Here is a 15,668-nt window from a genome sequence, read left to right on the forward strand (position 1 = left end):
CTATACAGCGGACTACAACATGGATGTTTAATAAGAACGAGGGACTACTGTGAACTCATCTGGAGACTCTGCACCGTGCTCTGATGCTGCTGCTTTGCTTTATGAACGTGGACAAAGAGAAACATATTCTTTATGACCAAAGTTGGAATTGAAATACAAAAGGAAAGTGAAACTTATGCTCGTCACCCTCTCCCTCCGGTCCACATTAATACCAATGATCCCAATACGTATGATTGTATGAACTAAAGATCTTAAAATCAATACAGATGTATTTATTATAAACGTAGTCCTTAACACCTATCACTGTGTATATCACCATTCAAACATCTTTTAGAAGTTGAACAAACCCCACACAGCTCAGTAAAGACTGAAATGTTGACTTTATTTGATCATTTCAGTAAAAACTAACGTTCATATTTCTCTTTTTGATTATAATACTGATGCACGTTCAAAACAAAGCACTTTGGCAACTTACCACCTATGTTTTAAAAAGCTTAATAAGCACCGTAACTTTCATGATATCATTTCTCGGTCATAATCGGTTGTTTCCGTGAACGGCCGACTGTTGAGTGACGGCACATGCTGCGGCTGCAATGCATTGTGGGGCAGCATTTTCGCTTCTCCTGTCGGTTAGGGAGGTCCAGTGGTTCCTAAGCTAAAGGAGGTTATAAAGGAAGTTTGAAACCTCCTTTCCTTTCATTCTCATCATTCTAGAGAATTCGAACGGCACTTATCATGGCTGCCACTGAGGGACTTCCGGGTCATTTCACTCCTTTAGGAAGGTTCCTAAGCTAAATGGACTATTCGACTTCAGCCCTGCTTCACCAGCTGTGGAGCATTTGAGCTACTTCCTGTTCCTCAGTCCTCAGTGTGAGAGACAAGCAGAACGAGCACCTGATGTTACGCTGAGAGCTCCATGAGGGCGAGAGGAGCTGACATGTAGGATGTGTCTGAGCTGCTCCTGAAGGGCACATGAGGGAGCAGAGATGTTCACAAGTCTTTTTTTGCAAGTCAAGTCTCAAGTCTTTGGTCACGAGTCCAAGTCAAGTCTCAAGTCTTTGTGGGGTGAGACTTGATCAAGTCTCAAGTCTTTGGTCACGAGTCCAAGTCAAGTCTCTAAAAAAATAAAAGTCTCATGTCTCTGGTTGTAATAAGCCTTCTATTGTCTGCTGCTATCCAGTCTGTTCAGAATACTGCACAGCTATATCTAAGAAATTCAAAGCATTTACTGTGTTATTATCACTCCTATATCTATTAGCATACAGTATCAGTACTGATTAGTTGTTTGTTATATGATCACTTTAAACAGGCTATTGCAATGCAATATGAGGAAAACATCACACTTTAGCTAAATGCAAACAATTTATAAGCAAAACACTTCAGAATCAGAAATCAGTATCACAAATACAAAGCTAGTAGCAAGCTAAGTTAACATTACACAGCTGATGCTGAGCTAAACATGTTTGCTAACCGTCCATATGCGTTAATGTGACTAACCTCTCCGGGTGAGTTTTCAAGTGCCTGATGAAATCCGACGTTGTTGCGCCAGCATCCTTGATTTTGATATTGCAGACTTTGCAGTGTGCGCTCCTTTTGTTGGTGCTGCCGGCGTTTTGTTCGAAGTTTATGTAGTTTAACCTAATTACAAGCGGTACAGCCGCAGGTGTGCCGCCGGTCGCCATTGTGTTACTACGAGGTAGTAACAGTACGCACGTCTGCGTAATGAGCCCGGCTAAAATAACTGGATGGCCTACCTGTCTGTCAGCCTTCTGTGTTGGAGGAGGCGGGCTCTATAAGGAAGTAGCAGCCTCTAGCAGATTATCTCCGGTTGTGTATTTTCAAATTCTAGCGATCTCGAGCCGGTTTCTCTCAAATGTACCTACCCCACCTTTAATACGCCAAAAATAGAAAACACAATGATTGTTCACGAGTCCAAGTCGAGTCTGAAGTCTTTTGGTCACGAGTCCAAGTCAAGTCTGAAGTCTCTGTGTGTGCGACTTAAGTGCGACTCGAGTCCCCATCTCTGTGAGGGAGAGAGGAGGCGACATGTAGGATGTGTCTGAGCTGCTCCTGAAGGGCACATGAGGGAAAGAGGAGGCGACATGTAGGATGTGTCTGAGCTGCTCCTGACGGCTGTGAGAGGAGGCGACATGTCGGATGTGTCTGAGCAACAAGTCCTCCAACTCATACGACCAAATGGGTCGATTGTTTAAGCCCTTAATACGACCTATAATTACGTTTTAAAATTGTCGGCCTCGAGTGCTCCCGTTCAATGCAAACGTTACAGAGGGTTGTTTATTCACAAATAACCCTCTGTAAAATCCTAAATCGTAGGATAGTTTGGCCATTAAAACGCTTTATGATTAGATTTCTAGCGAGAAGTGTATATTGTACTTTTAGAATCCACGTCCAGGCGATATGAAGGATCTATAGTTTGATAGATATTACCAAGATGATTTGAGGTATGCGGCAGCCTCCATGTAAAGTTACGGGTTGAAAACAGTATTTCCGGTCTCGACGTTTTCATAATAAAACCAATGATCAAATGATTTAACAGTGATATCTGCACTACTCATCCACTAAAAAACATCAGTTTATCCTTGTTAATTATACGACATGTATTGGTTTAAATTGTGTACAATGCTTTTGTGTTTTTCCCATAGGTTTTTCTCTTTCGATTCTGAGGCTGCAGTCGAATAGTCCAAAGATCAGCTCCTAAATTCTAACCCTATCGTCTATTCCTTGACCTCTGAGTGAAACGTCACGGGGTTAAGGGATAGATAGGAGAATTCAAAAGGACTTAGGAGAAGAGACTGCGGTACTTTAGAGAATCCGAATGCACTTTCACTATCCGACGTGTTTATGATGCGCCAGCGGACGTCATGAATGTGCGTCTGCTGCTGTGGGGAAACCATGGAAACCACAGTTTTCTATACAGCGGACTACAACATGGATGTTTAATAAGAACGAGGGACTACTGTGAACTCATCTAGAGACTCTGCACCGTGCTCTGATGCTGCTGCTTTGCTTTATGAACGTGGACAACAGAGAAACATATTCTTCAGGACCAAAGTTGGAATTGAAATAAAAAAGGAAAGTGAAACTTATGCTCGTCACCCTCTCCCTCCGGTCCACATTAATACAAATGATCCCAATACGTATGATTGTATGAACTAAAGATCTTAAAATCAATACAAATGTATTTATTATAAACGTAGTCCTTAACATCTATCACTGTGTATATCACCATTCAAACATCTTTTAAAAGTTGAACAAACCCCACACAGCTCAGTGAAGACTGAAATGTTGACTTTATTTGATCATTTCAGTAAAAACTAACGTTCATATTTCTCTTGTTGATTATAATACTGATGAACGTTCAGAACAAAGCACTTTGGCAACTTACCACATACGTTTTAAAAAGCTTAATAAGCACCGTAACTTTCATGATATAATTTCTCGGTCATAATCGGTTGTTTCCGTGAACGGCCGACTGTTGAGTGACGGCAAATGCTGCGGCTGCAATGCATTGTGGGGCAGCATTTTCGCTTCTCCTGTCGGTTAGGGAGGTCCAGTGGTTCCTAAGCTAAAGGAGGTTATAAAGGAAGTTTGAAACCTCCTTTCCTATCATTCTCATCATTCTAGAGAATTCGAACGGCACTTATCATGGCTGCCACTGAGGGACTTCCGGGTCATTTCACTCCTTTAGGAAGGTTCCTAAGCTAAATGGACTATTCGACTTCAGCCTGAGAGACACATTTATTTTTTCAGAGGTTTTGATAGGCTAAAATCACGCCGCAATGCACGTCGGGATATGGTGTTTATGTGATATGAAATCGGAAAACATTACAAAAAAAAAAAATAATACTTTATTCCGAGTGTTCTTGCTTTTCTCTTTGAAAGTCATCACATAACGGCATTGCAATACGATACACGGTTCGGCTGCATTACATATTACATACCTGCCCTAGATATGTATTTATAGAGCCCTGATCAGAAGACCTTTTGACAAACTGGAAGAGATGCCGCCAAAACTGAATACGTGACGTGGACCATAAATATATCAACAATTAAACAACATCTTCCATTTCTTTTCACACAATACGTCTCCTTGCAGTATCAACACTAATTCGGATGACTTTTATATTTGATCCAATTAGTAGATCTGTCTATATTTACACCATAACGGTGCACAGCTGATAGAAAGGGACTTTTTTGTAGTTTTTAAAGATATTACTGATTTTATGAACTCCCTTTCCAACTCCTCATGCAGTTGACTGTTACAGGTCTATACAAGTTAATGGTACAATGCATAAGCTTCACGTCGAGAGACTGAAACTGTATTTTCCTTTAACGTTCTGTTTTAATTTCACAATAAAGTGAATAGTCATATTATGTACGATATTATGTTTTATTAACTAGACCACTGGTCTAAACCGCACCTCCTAGTGGTTAAAGCACGCTATTTAATGTAGTTGTTGAATAAGTTATATTTGATGAAAACATTTAAATATTAAGAGTAGCCTACATACAAAATAGGGGTCAATGATAGAAATATAGAATGGAAAATATCAAGAAGATACTGTAGTGATCTCTACAATAAAACAGTTTAGTGCAGGACGTCCAAAGATATTAACAGGAGGAAGTGCAAAACAGACAAGGCTGAATTTTACTCAGGTGTAACTAAAGTCTGATTTAAGGGTTGTTTATATTTCACATCATTAATCAGAATCTGCAAAGTAACACAAATAAATGTAGTAGAGTAAAAATACCAGGTTAACCTCTGAATTGTAGTGGAGTAGAACAAAGTAGTACATGCTGCTGTAACAAAAACATTTCCCAACTTGGGATCAATAAAGTATCTTAACTTAAGATGATCGATGGCTACTGCCATATTTGCTAAATGTGCATCTGAACCTTGACAAGTGCATGTTTCAGGCTTATCAATTAACAACAGGAGGGGTCACAGACATAAGACCAGCTGTTAAATAAAGCTCTTCTGACCTTAGCTGTCATGTGGTATTAATGCTGCCCATTATGGACACAAGCAATTTTCACCCATGTATTAATTATATGTTTTAAATTTGATAACACCAATGTGTTTTCGTATCCCCTAAACCTCCAGGGATGTATACAGTTTAATACTGGCAACTTCTAATTGTGGGAAATACGAAAACGTCTTTTAAAACTACAATTCCCAGTAGAGACGTGCCATAGAACATGTTGCGAAACACACAATAGCCAGCAAGTGTAATTCTGGGGGGGAGGGCCGGGCTGGACCCGTCCAAGTCCAGTTTTGGATAGTCTGGCGTGGTTCCATTCCATTTCAAAGAGCTGTTTGACAGCGTAACCTTGTCGCACTGCCACTCCAATATCCAATCACAGAGCTTGAGGGCTAATCACGGGGTTTGTAAAGCAAGGCGGATGTTGTAGTCCCAAACGATAGCTGGGGATTCTGGGTAGTGTAGTGTCTTCGGAAACTCTGTAGTGTCTAAACTCCGAAAAAACAATTTGTTTCTCCGAATCGAAGGTTAAAAACACAAAGCATTGTACACAATTTAAACCAATCAATATTGTGTAATTAACAAGAATAAACTGATGTTTTTTAGTGGATGAGTAATGGAGATATCACTGTGTAATCATTTGACAGTGTGGGGAATACTTCCGGTTTTATTATGAAAACTTCGAGACCGGAAATACTGTTTTCACCCACGCTAACTTTACGTGGAAGTTGCCCCATATACACGTTCTCCTGGCGAGACCTCAAATCATCTTCGTATATCTATCAAACTGTAGATCCTACACATCCACTGGACGTAGATTCTAAAAGTACAATATACACTTCTCGCTAGAAATCTAATAAAAAAGCATTTTAATGGCCAAACTATTCCACAATTTAGGATTTTCCAGAGAGGGTTATTTGTGAATAAACGACCCTCCGGAGCGTTTGCAATCGACAGGAGCATGTTGTTTCTTACACGACCACTAGAGGTGCTACACTTTAAAACGTGACTCTGGGTCGTATTTAGCTGCTGAACAATCGACCTATATGGTCGTTTTTTGTAGGAGGACAGGCTGGTCTGAGCCGCTCCTGAAGGCCATCGTTGGACCACTCTGTTCAGAGCATCCTGCTGGTTCTGAGGAACAACTACTCTGCTGCATCTTTTAGTTGAGTGTACTTGAATTAAAGGCTTAATTCTAATGTTTGTGTGTGATGTGAATGTGTATGTCTTGGCCAAAGAGAGTTAACTGATGTTCCTGTGCAACAGTAGCAACAGAAGCTACTAAGAAGCGCAGAAGGTGTTTCTAGCCTCACATCACTTTCCAACTGCTCCTGAGACGCTGGAACGAGCACCTCCGGACACAGCCAGCATCTGGAGAGACTGGAGAGCGGAGACAATGAATCAGAACATGTCATATTTAAGAGTGCTGACTTATCTATTATTTCCAGCAAACATGAACTGGCTGATGGCTGTCTGTGTTTTACATCATTAGGTGAATCATTGTGACATTTGAAGATGACATTGTGTGCTTTACACATCTGAGATGAGGTTTGGACATGAAGGGAAGAAGAGGACAGGAACAAGTGAGGCCTGTCCCTCTGCAGGAGAGCAGAGTGAACATTGTAATAAGCCAGAGATGGAGTACTCGAGTCCTGGATCTGGATGAATACTGAGCAGAACCCAGAGGTATCATGTTCTGCTCTCCAGCTCTAGCCTGTAGGCGTCTGCCAAACAGGTCTTTATGATCCTCCTGGCTGAAGAGTTAGCAGCGGATAGCCAGTAACGTTGGTGGAGTTTGAGAGCCTGTGACCTCTTCCTGAGTGACCAACTTGATGATGGATGTGGCTTAATATCAACTTGGAGATATTAGAATGTTTCGGTAGAATCATTGGATGTTTGACCTCAGTTGGCATAGCCATCTTTCTAGTTCTTCCTCCAACTCTCAGAAGCCCGGCATCAATGATAGGGTCCAGCTTGTATATGGAGCTTCCTCTATCGCACTGTCTTCCTTTTTCCAGCAAGGCCATTTCCTCTTTGAAATGCTGTCTCTGCTCGTGGCCAATAATGGCTTTTCAGCATTTTCTGTGTCCTCTGCTGAAAGTCTTAGTGCTTTAGCTGTCGGCATATTGAGCAGAAGCATCTGATCCTTCAGTCTCTTTCCTTTATCCTGCCTTGCTCCGACATCAGTGGAGCTATCTTTTCTTTTTTCTCTCATCTGCTGGAGGATTGTCTTTAATTTCATTATCCATGCAACAGCTCTTTTTAGGTCCTTCCATGAAGAGTAATAGTCCAAGAGCTTGCTTGTTGGAGTTTTTTCCATCTTACATGTGACAATGCCGGTGACAATAGCTTCTTTGCGTACTTCAGGGTCACCTGGAAGGAGAGAACCAAGTTCTTTTGGAATACTTGGCCACTGTGCTTCCGATTTCTTCAAGAATTCTGGACCCTGAAGCCATCCTTTTGAACTGTAAAAGGATTCAATGCTCAGTCCTCTTGAAGCGTCATCAGCGGGGTTGTTTACAAACCGCCACTGGTTCACTTTTGTGAGGTTATGAATAACAGTAATCCGGTTTGCCACGAAAGTGTGGAACCTCTTAGTCCGGTTTAGAATATATTTCAGTACTGACTGGCTGTCAGTCCACAATACTGACTCCAGAAGCTCTCCTTGTAGCTCTGATCGGAGCATTTTGTCCATTCGTGCAGCCAATGTAGCAGCAGTGAGTTCCAGCCTTGGAATTGTCATGACTTTTAGTGGGGTAACTCTTGATTTTCCCATCACAGAGGCTACGTGTACCTCCTCCATGTCATTGGTGAATCTCAGGTAACTTGCGGTACCGTATCCTTCTTCACTTGCATCACAAAAGGTGTGTAGCTGTGCAGTTTTCACTCTTCCAAAGTTCTTGGGTTTTACACACCTGTCAATTTGGAATCTGGCCAGCTGGTCTAAATCCTTGAGCCACTTCTGCCATGCCATGAGTCCCACTTGAATTTCTTCATCCCATCCATATTGGGCTTTACAGAGTAATCTAAGTATTTGCTTTGCCTTCAATATGAAAGGGGCGAGAAGACCAAGAGGATCGTACACAGAGCTGACAGTGGAAAGTATACTCCTTCTTGTAAGGGTGTTGTTGTTCACAGTCACACGGAAACTGAATATATCATTTTCAATGTCCCAGTACACCCCTAGTGCTCTTTCATGTGGCAGCGTATCCCTGTCCAGATCCAAGTTGTTCACCTGTTTAGCCTTGTCTTCATCAGGGATGGATGCTAGCACCACTCGACTATTACTTATCCATTTCGTCAGCTTGAATCCACCAAGGGAACACATTTCTCTGAGAGACCTAATAAGGCTTATAGTTTGATTTTCTCTTGCTAGCGACTTGAGGCAATCATCCACATAGAAATTTGATTTGATTGTTTCTGCCACAGTTGTCCTCAGCTATTCTTCGCAATGCAAAGTTTGCGCAGCTTGGAGAGGAAACAGCTCCGAAGAGATGGACCCTCATCCGGTATTCCTCCAGATTCGTGCTGGTTTCTCCTTCAGGCCACCACAGGAATCTCAGCAAGTTTATGTTCTCCTCATTTACACGCACTTGGTGAAACATCCCCTCAATATCTGCCATAATGGCGATGGGCTCTTGACGGAACCTGAGTAGAACACCAATCAATGAGTTTGCCAAGTCAGGGCCCTGAAGGAGTACACTGTTGAGGGATTTGCTTTTATAGGATGATGCACAATCAAAGACCACACGGATCGTTTTTTACGTTTATGATAGACACCATGATGGGGTATATACTACACTTTGCCGTTTTCCACATGTAGATCGTCCGATGGTACTTTCTCTGCATATCCTTTCTTGATAATGTCACTCATAAAGCCTTTATACTCAGCTGCATAGGTCTGATCCTTCTGGAATTTCCTTTTAGTGACATTGCTCGTTGCTCTGCCATCTGGCGGTTGTTTTGCATGATAATGTTTGGATCAGTGGCGGCTGGTGGAAAATATTTTTGGTGGGGCTGTTGATATAGTGAGTACAAAAACATTTTTTGGGAGAAATGACCCCTTAAATTAAGACTTCTGGTGATGTAATGGCGCGTTTCCAGTGCAGCGCGGAGCTCGCTATAATGCTGCGTTCAGACCAGACGCGATGCGAATATTCGCTTCGCTCTAAACGCTCCTATCGCATCGCTCTAGTCGCTCGAGTTTCACCGCGGCTGCCAGCTGTGTTTACTCGCATCATTCAACGCGCTGGCTCGGGAGCTACAACTACAACAAGATGAACATATTTTACCGTGATTTAATTGTAATACACGTTTCTAAATGATGCTGACGTAACAACATACTGATACCGGTTAGTAAAAACCATGAATTAATGCTTTGACAAGTCTGCAGACAGACGGCAGGCGAAACACCTTTTAGAATGCTTGTTTTCTGAATGGAGCTTGGCTAAGCTAACGTTATATATGCTCCGACCGTCCACACTCACAACAACGGCCTATACAGACATAAATAAACCAGCGACTGTATTCTCCATGACACAGACAGTCTGTGGTTTGTACTTGTTTAACTTTTGTCTAGTTTCTGAACAGATCATATCTGTCCCCGGCTGTTTGAAGAGCAAGCATGTGAAACAAAAGATAGCATTTACCTGTTTGCATCCTTTCAAAAGGATTGGAGAGTAGCTCTTGCACGGAATTGGGTGCGGACCGAGGTCCGGCGACTCCACCTGCACACCATTCTCATCCAAATACTGCGTCTCCTTGGTCACTCACGAGTCTAAAAAACAACTCACGTCAACGCACGTAAGCAACATGGGCGCCAACGTGAGCGCCCACGTGACCAAAATATTTGACGGCGCTGATCGGCTGAAATTATGTTTCGGCGGCACAGTTTACTATTGAGACTTTTGCAACGTGCTGGTTGCTGCTGTTTCGCTCGGGGGCTCTGCCCCGTAATGATAAACTAATGCCATGGGCAAGGCCAGGCAGGAAACAGGTGACTTATCAGTAACTTTAGACATCGTAACACAATTTTAAACGAGATTGTATTGTAGATTATACATTTTTGTGATACCAATTGTATGATATTTACCTTGTTCATTAAAAAATGTTGTATGTGGCAAGAGGTGGGATGGCGCCCCTAGCGCCCCTATGGGCCGGCCGCCACTGGTTTGGATTATCTAGAGGAAGAGGTAAGTTGTAGTGGCCATCTTTAAGAGAAACCGAGCTTGATACAATCTGCATGAACTTTCGGTCATCAGCTGACATTTGTCTTTCCTCTTCATACTCTTTCTCTGGAAAGTCGTTAATATATTGTCTTTCAATTAGCTTCTCAAGGTGAACAATTGAGATCCTGTTCACTAATGCCAAGGGGGTTTCATCATCCAGATCTGAGGAAGCATTAAGTAGACCATTAACGACCCATCCTAACAGTGTTTTCACTGCATATGGGCCATTTCCTTGGCTATTTATAACTCTCCATGGTTCCATAGCCTTTGGAGTATTTACTCCAATAAGAAGTCCCACATCAGCATCTATTTCTTTTATTTGGATGTCCTGCAGATAAGGCCATTTATCGAGGTCCGCCTGGGTAAGAATGTTTCTTTTGGTAACAGGGATTTTGTTCTGAGTGTAAACCTTGGGCAAGTTTATATATGTGCCATCTTCCATATGTCCCACAAATGCCCCTTTCACACCAGCGCTTTTTCAGCTCCGGCTCGGAGCTAGAGCCTGAAAAGCGCCGGTTTTTCCTGTTCACACCGCAGCGGCCCCGGCTCTTAGCTCCGGAATCGGGTTCACTTCCAGCTCCAAAAAATTGTCGGTCTAGAGGCAAGAGCTTCGGAGCTAAGAGGTGGCGTCGCTTACGTCTCTCTTACGTCGAGGCGTGCAGGAAACTAAAGCCACCTCCCCTGAACATGGGTCGACTGTCAGCCTGCCTACAAGCAGTAGTGCCTATAAACACACTTTATGAAGTCAGGCAGCACTAACCAGGCTTTATTTGTGCCTTACTTTGACCATCCGTTCACTGTTATCGATCATTGTGGAGAGAGGCAGACGTGTTGTTTTGTATTATTGCAGCTATCGGATGCAAGTAGTCAGTTTAGCTTCGGTTGCTATGCCAACATCACCCGTTTTATACCAGAGAAACTTTCATAACAGCGTTGTGATACCAAACAGCGTCAATTCAGACTGACACACATTCACTTAGGCTAAGGGGAACTGGGGATATGCATCAGCTGCTTGTGTGAGTCGGACAGTGAATACTTTAGAGCGGCCGCTGCAGTGTGAGCTAACCGGGAGCTAACGGGAGAATACACTCCGTGGAAGAGCAGCCTGCACTGCAGCGGTCGGTAAATGCTGCGGAAACACATTAATAAACAATGAACCACGGCACTCTGGAGAAAAGTATAAGGTTGGAGAAGTCGTTATTCAATTTATTCTGGCTTCGTGTGATTAAAAGCAACACGATCATCGACCCGACGCAGTTGTTGTTGTTGTTGTTGTTGTTGTTGTGAGCGGGAAGGGAAACCGGAGCTGAACCAGAAAAGCTCCCGCTCGGAGCTAGAAAGGGGAAAGCGCTGGTGTGAAAGCCGCATTCTAGACCTGTTACCTCAAAACTCCTGACTGGTTTCTCTGTTCCCATCGTTTGAAGAAGGACTTCAGTTCTCCGTCCTCTAGCACCAAGCTGCCTCATGAGCCCTTCTGTGCAAAATGTGTCGGTACTACCAGGGTCCAGGAATGCATAGGTCAGTAGGCTTTTATTTCCATTGCAGAGTTTCACCTTCACTGGCACTATGGCAAGTATGCTGTCTTTACCAGCCCTGATTCCTTCACCTTCTCCTACTGAAACAAGAGCACTGCTGATGGATGTCTCATCAGGCCTTGCTCCCCCACTCTGCTGCTCTGCCTTATCATGTTTAAAGTTCTCAGTTTCAGGCTTTGAAGATCTTTTAATGTGCACAAATAGTTGGGTGTTTAGCATGACAGGTTTGACAGGTCATTCTCCTGTTACAGTTCCTGCTCAGGTGCCCCACCTTCAGGCAGCCGAAGCATAGTCCCTTCTCTTTCAGAAACTCCATGTTAGCTTCATGAGACATTGAATGTATTGTATGGCATTCAGCTAAAGGATGTTTACTTGTACAAAAAGTACATGAGGTGTCATTGTTAGTGGAGGAAATGTAGCTTTTAACAGGATATGTGTCTTCTTTGAGTTTCTCTGCACAGCTGTCTGACACTGTGGTTGCAAAACTGCTTCCCTTGCTCTTATTTCGATATGAATCAACAAGAGTCTTGGTCTTGAAAGCCATCTTTGTACTGTTAAGTTGATCGGGAATGTCGCCAAAGAGAGGGTCTTGAAGTATTCTAGCTTGTCTTTCAATAAATACAACCAGGTCAGGTAATCTTGCTCTTTGATGGCTCCGCTCCAGAATATCACAAGCTGCTGTTCTCCATGTCTCCCTTAGTCTGTAATGAGCCGCAGGTTGGATGGCAGGTCCAGCTCCTCCATGTCCTGCAGATCCCTCATTGCATTACAGCAGCCTCTCAGAAACAGTGCATAACCGTGCAGTGACTTTCCATCCTCTGCCTTTATAGTGTTCCGGTTGAGAGCTTTTCCCATATATGCGTTTGCTATCTTGAGCTCATCTCCAAAGTGCACTTTTAGCCGTCTCTTAGCTTCAGCAAAGCCACTATAGCATCCATGTGAAGGCAGCTTCTCACCAGTTCCCTGCAGGATCCCCAAGTATATTAATACATTCACAGAAATGAATCATGGTAGAGTTTATTTTTAAGCATTTAAATCTATTTGATTTTATTTAAATGCTCATATTTTTTAAATGTATGTATTGAAATTAATTATAATCTGTATAATTCTGTCAATTCTAAAATATATTAAATGTAATTACTTAATACATATAAACAAACAAGATTATTTTATTTAAAATGTATGTGATTGGTTTACGTACAACTTGGGGGAAGTGAAATCGGGAAACAGGAAATGACATCCTTATTTTCCGTTGGACTTCATGTGGTACCTCAGGCTTAATGGTGAGTAATCTGAGTCATCCTTTGTCTACTTACATCCATCTGTGTATTATTCGTGCAGTTTTTATCATATTACATTAATATCAATTCATTGATGATCAAATCTACGTAGTTTGTGATGATTGTAAGCAGTTTTATCTTTAGTCCTACTACGTGTTGAGTACCGGCGCTCGCTAGCTAACGTTAGCAATTCACTAAACGTGGTGCTCTATGCTAAGTAGGAACATAATCAATGATTGACGAATTTAAATACATTTCATTCAAAGCTTTTCGGGTAGGGGTGCATTTTTTAGATTTAGACAAAAAGTCTAAAGTTTTACATATCTGTGAATATCTCCGAAACGGTTTATTATAGAGAGATGTGTTTTTGTGTTTGTCCGTTTGTTTACATAGAAATGTTTGAATCTAACTTGTGTCAGTGCATCAATTTTCTATATATACATTTATTTTTTTGAACTTCTGGAATGCACTTTTTGAGTTTGTAAACCTCGTTGCATCAGTTCAAGTGGCCTTTTTTTTTGGCGCTGAGAAGCGGAGCCATTTTCCTTTCGGCGCCCATGTTGACCGATTATGTCGCCCTTCATAAGTTGCACACATATTACATTTGCAGTCATGTCCCCTGTCTCTACAAAACCCACAGCCCTCTCCTTCAACACTCCTTTGTGTAGGTATCGAACACAGACAGCCACCAGTTCTCTCTTGGAGAGGTCTTTACATTCATCTGCGAGAATAGCATAATCCGGCTGATCATGTAATATACCTTTTATTTTCCGGATGAGTAGAGATGCAGCTATTTCCAACAACTCATTTTGTATGTCAGGGCTCATGAGTTTACCATTCTTCGGTAGTTCGTCCAGGCGCATTTTTATGTCGGGGTCATAAGTACAAATTAATTTGAATAACTCCAAAAAATTCCCCCTGTTCAATGCCTCCGCATTTTCGCGGTGCCCCCGCAAAGGTATGTCTTGCTTGGCGCAAAATAAAACGAGGTCTATCACAACTTTTATGTGTTCTCGATTTCGTTCTATAAATGATTGATTAGCAGCATCCCTGTTAAGCTGGTTCATAATATTTCCCTTCCCTGACTGGTGGCATTGCTTATAGCCTTCTACTTTTGCCAATGCTGAAACATGTTGTTTGCTAGCCTCATGTTTTACACAAAACTGAGAAATATGCTTCCAGTCCTTAAATCCATCTTTACGAATCGATCTTCGCCTGTCACTTCAGGGAAATGGCGAAATGCCTTACAAAACACTGCATCTCTGGATGTGCTGTATTCCATCCAATGAAATCGGTCATAGCACCGGGCGGAAAAACTCTGGGAATACCTTGTGTTTGGGCTCATCTATACCTGACAAGTCTGATGGTGCTGCTAACTTTAAGTCTGTTCCACCTGAGGCTGAGGTCAATGCTGTAGGTTCTTTGAAACCAGGTGGAGTGGAGGCTGAGGTCGATGTTGTAGGTTCTTCGAGAGCAGCTGCAGTGGAGGAAGGGAGTAGAGGAGGATGATTTGTGATAACGTTAGCCATCTCGAATGCTGACTCTGGCGCTTGCTGGGAAGAATCACCAGTCGGTGTCTGGATGGATTGGGAGGTAGACGCCTGTAGTTCAGCAGAATCCTCTGTGCGAACTCGTTTTAGAAATTTAAACAAACTAGTTTGTGTCGCCATTTTGCAATCAACTTGGTACTGTACAGTTGCGCTAGCTACTGGCTGAGGAAGAGCGCGAGAGCAGTCAGGAACATCAAAATCGCTTTGACACGCTGATTGACTGTGGGTGGGCCGCCGCCATCTTCTAGCTCACACCACTGTCCGGTGCTGTTAACGTAGCCACTCAACAGTCTCGCTCATTTGTGTGCATTTCCACCGGGCATCTGCTGTACTTTTATCCTCGTCGCCATTATGTAGTAACTCACAGGAGGCTTCTGTTGAGCATAGTGGAGTTTATTGGTTTCTGGTAGCGCCGAACTGCGACTCCGGTTCATCACATACTTAGCATAACAACATAGCCCCCAGTTCCTCTTCTATGCTTATGGAACGGCAACAACTTCAATGTCACAGTGCCACCTAGTGGACTGGTGAACTAACATGCAATGATATGACCTTACAACAGTTATCCAATGGGAATGGACGCTCACATTGCCTTTAAGGGCAGCCGACACAAACGAATGCCGTGCTTCCATGAGCGTCAAATCCCGCCGCAGATGGGAATACATTGCAATCAGTTGAAAGCTATGTGCGTCCCTTTATGACGCTGAAGGAGCCTAGGAGCGTCACAACTGCACGCCACGGACACTGACCAAACGTCGCTCCTGGACGCTTAGGGAGTGAGAGTGTGATGATGTGTTAGGTAGCCTAGATAAAGTTGCCTTGCCTTGAATGAAATTCACGCAACTCGTAATATTAGATACCGTGTTTTTAAGTGGCGATGGAGATTATTAGTTGTTGACCCGGCTTTAAAGGATATGTTGCCTTTACAAATGGTGCGCTTTATCACTGCCTGGGTTTTGGTTGAAGTGCATCCAAATGCTGCTGCGTTTTCGCGTTTGGCTCATTTTCCATCCGAAAAACACGTCGTCTACCTGTCCTGTACCACTTGTTATGACTTCTCTCTCTCGCGTAT

This window comes from Pseudochaenichthys georgianus, chromosome 19 (assembly GCF_902827115.2).
Source record: "Pseudochaenichthys georgianus chromosome 19, fPseGeo1.2, whole genome shotgun sequence".
NCBI classification, from domain to species: Eukaryota; Metazoa; Chordata; class Actinopteri; order Perciformes; family Channichthyidae; genus Pseudochaenichthys; species Pseudochaenichthys georgianus.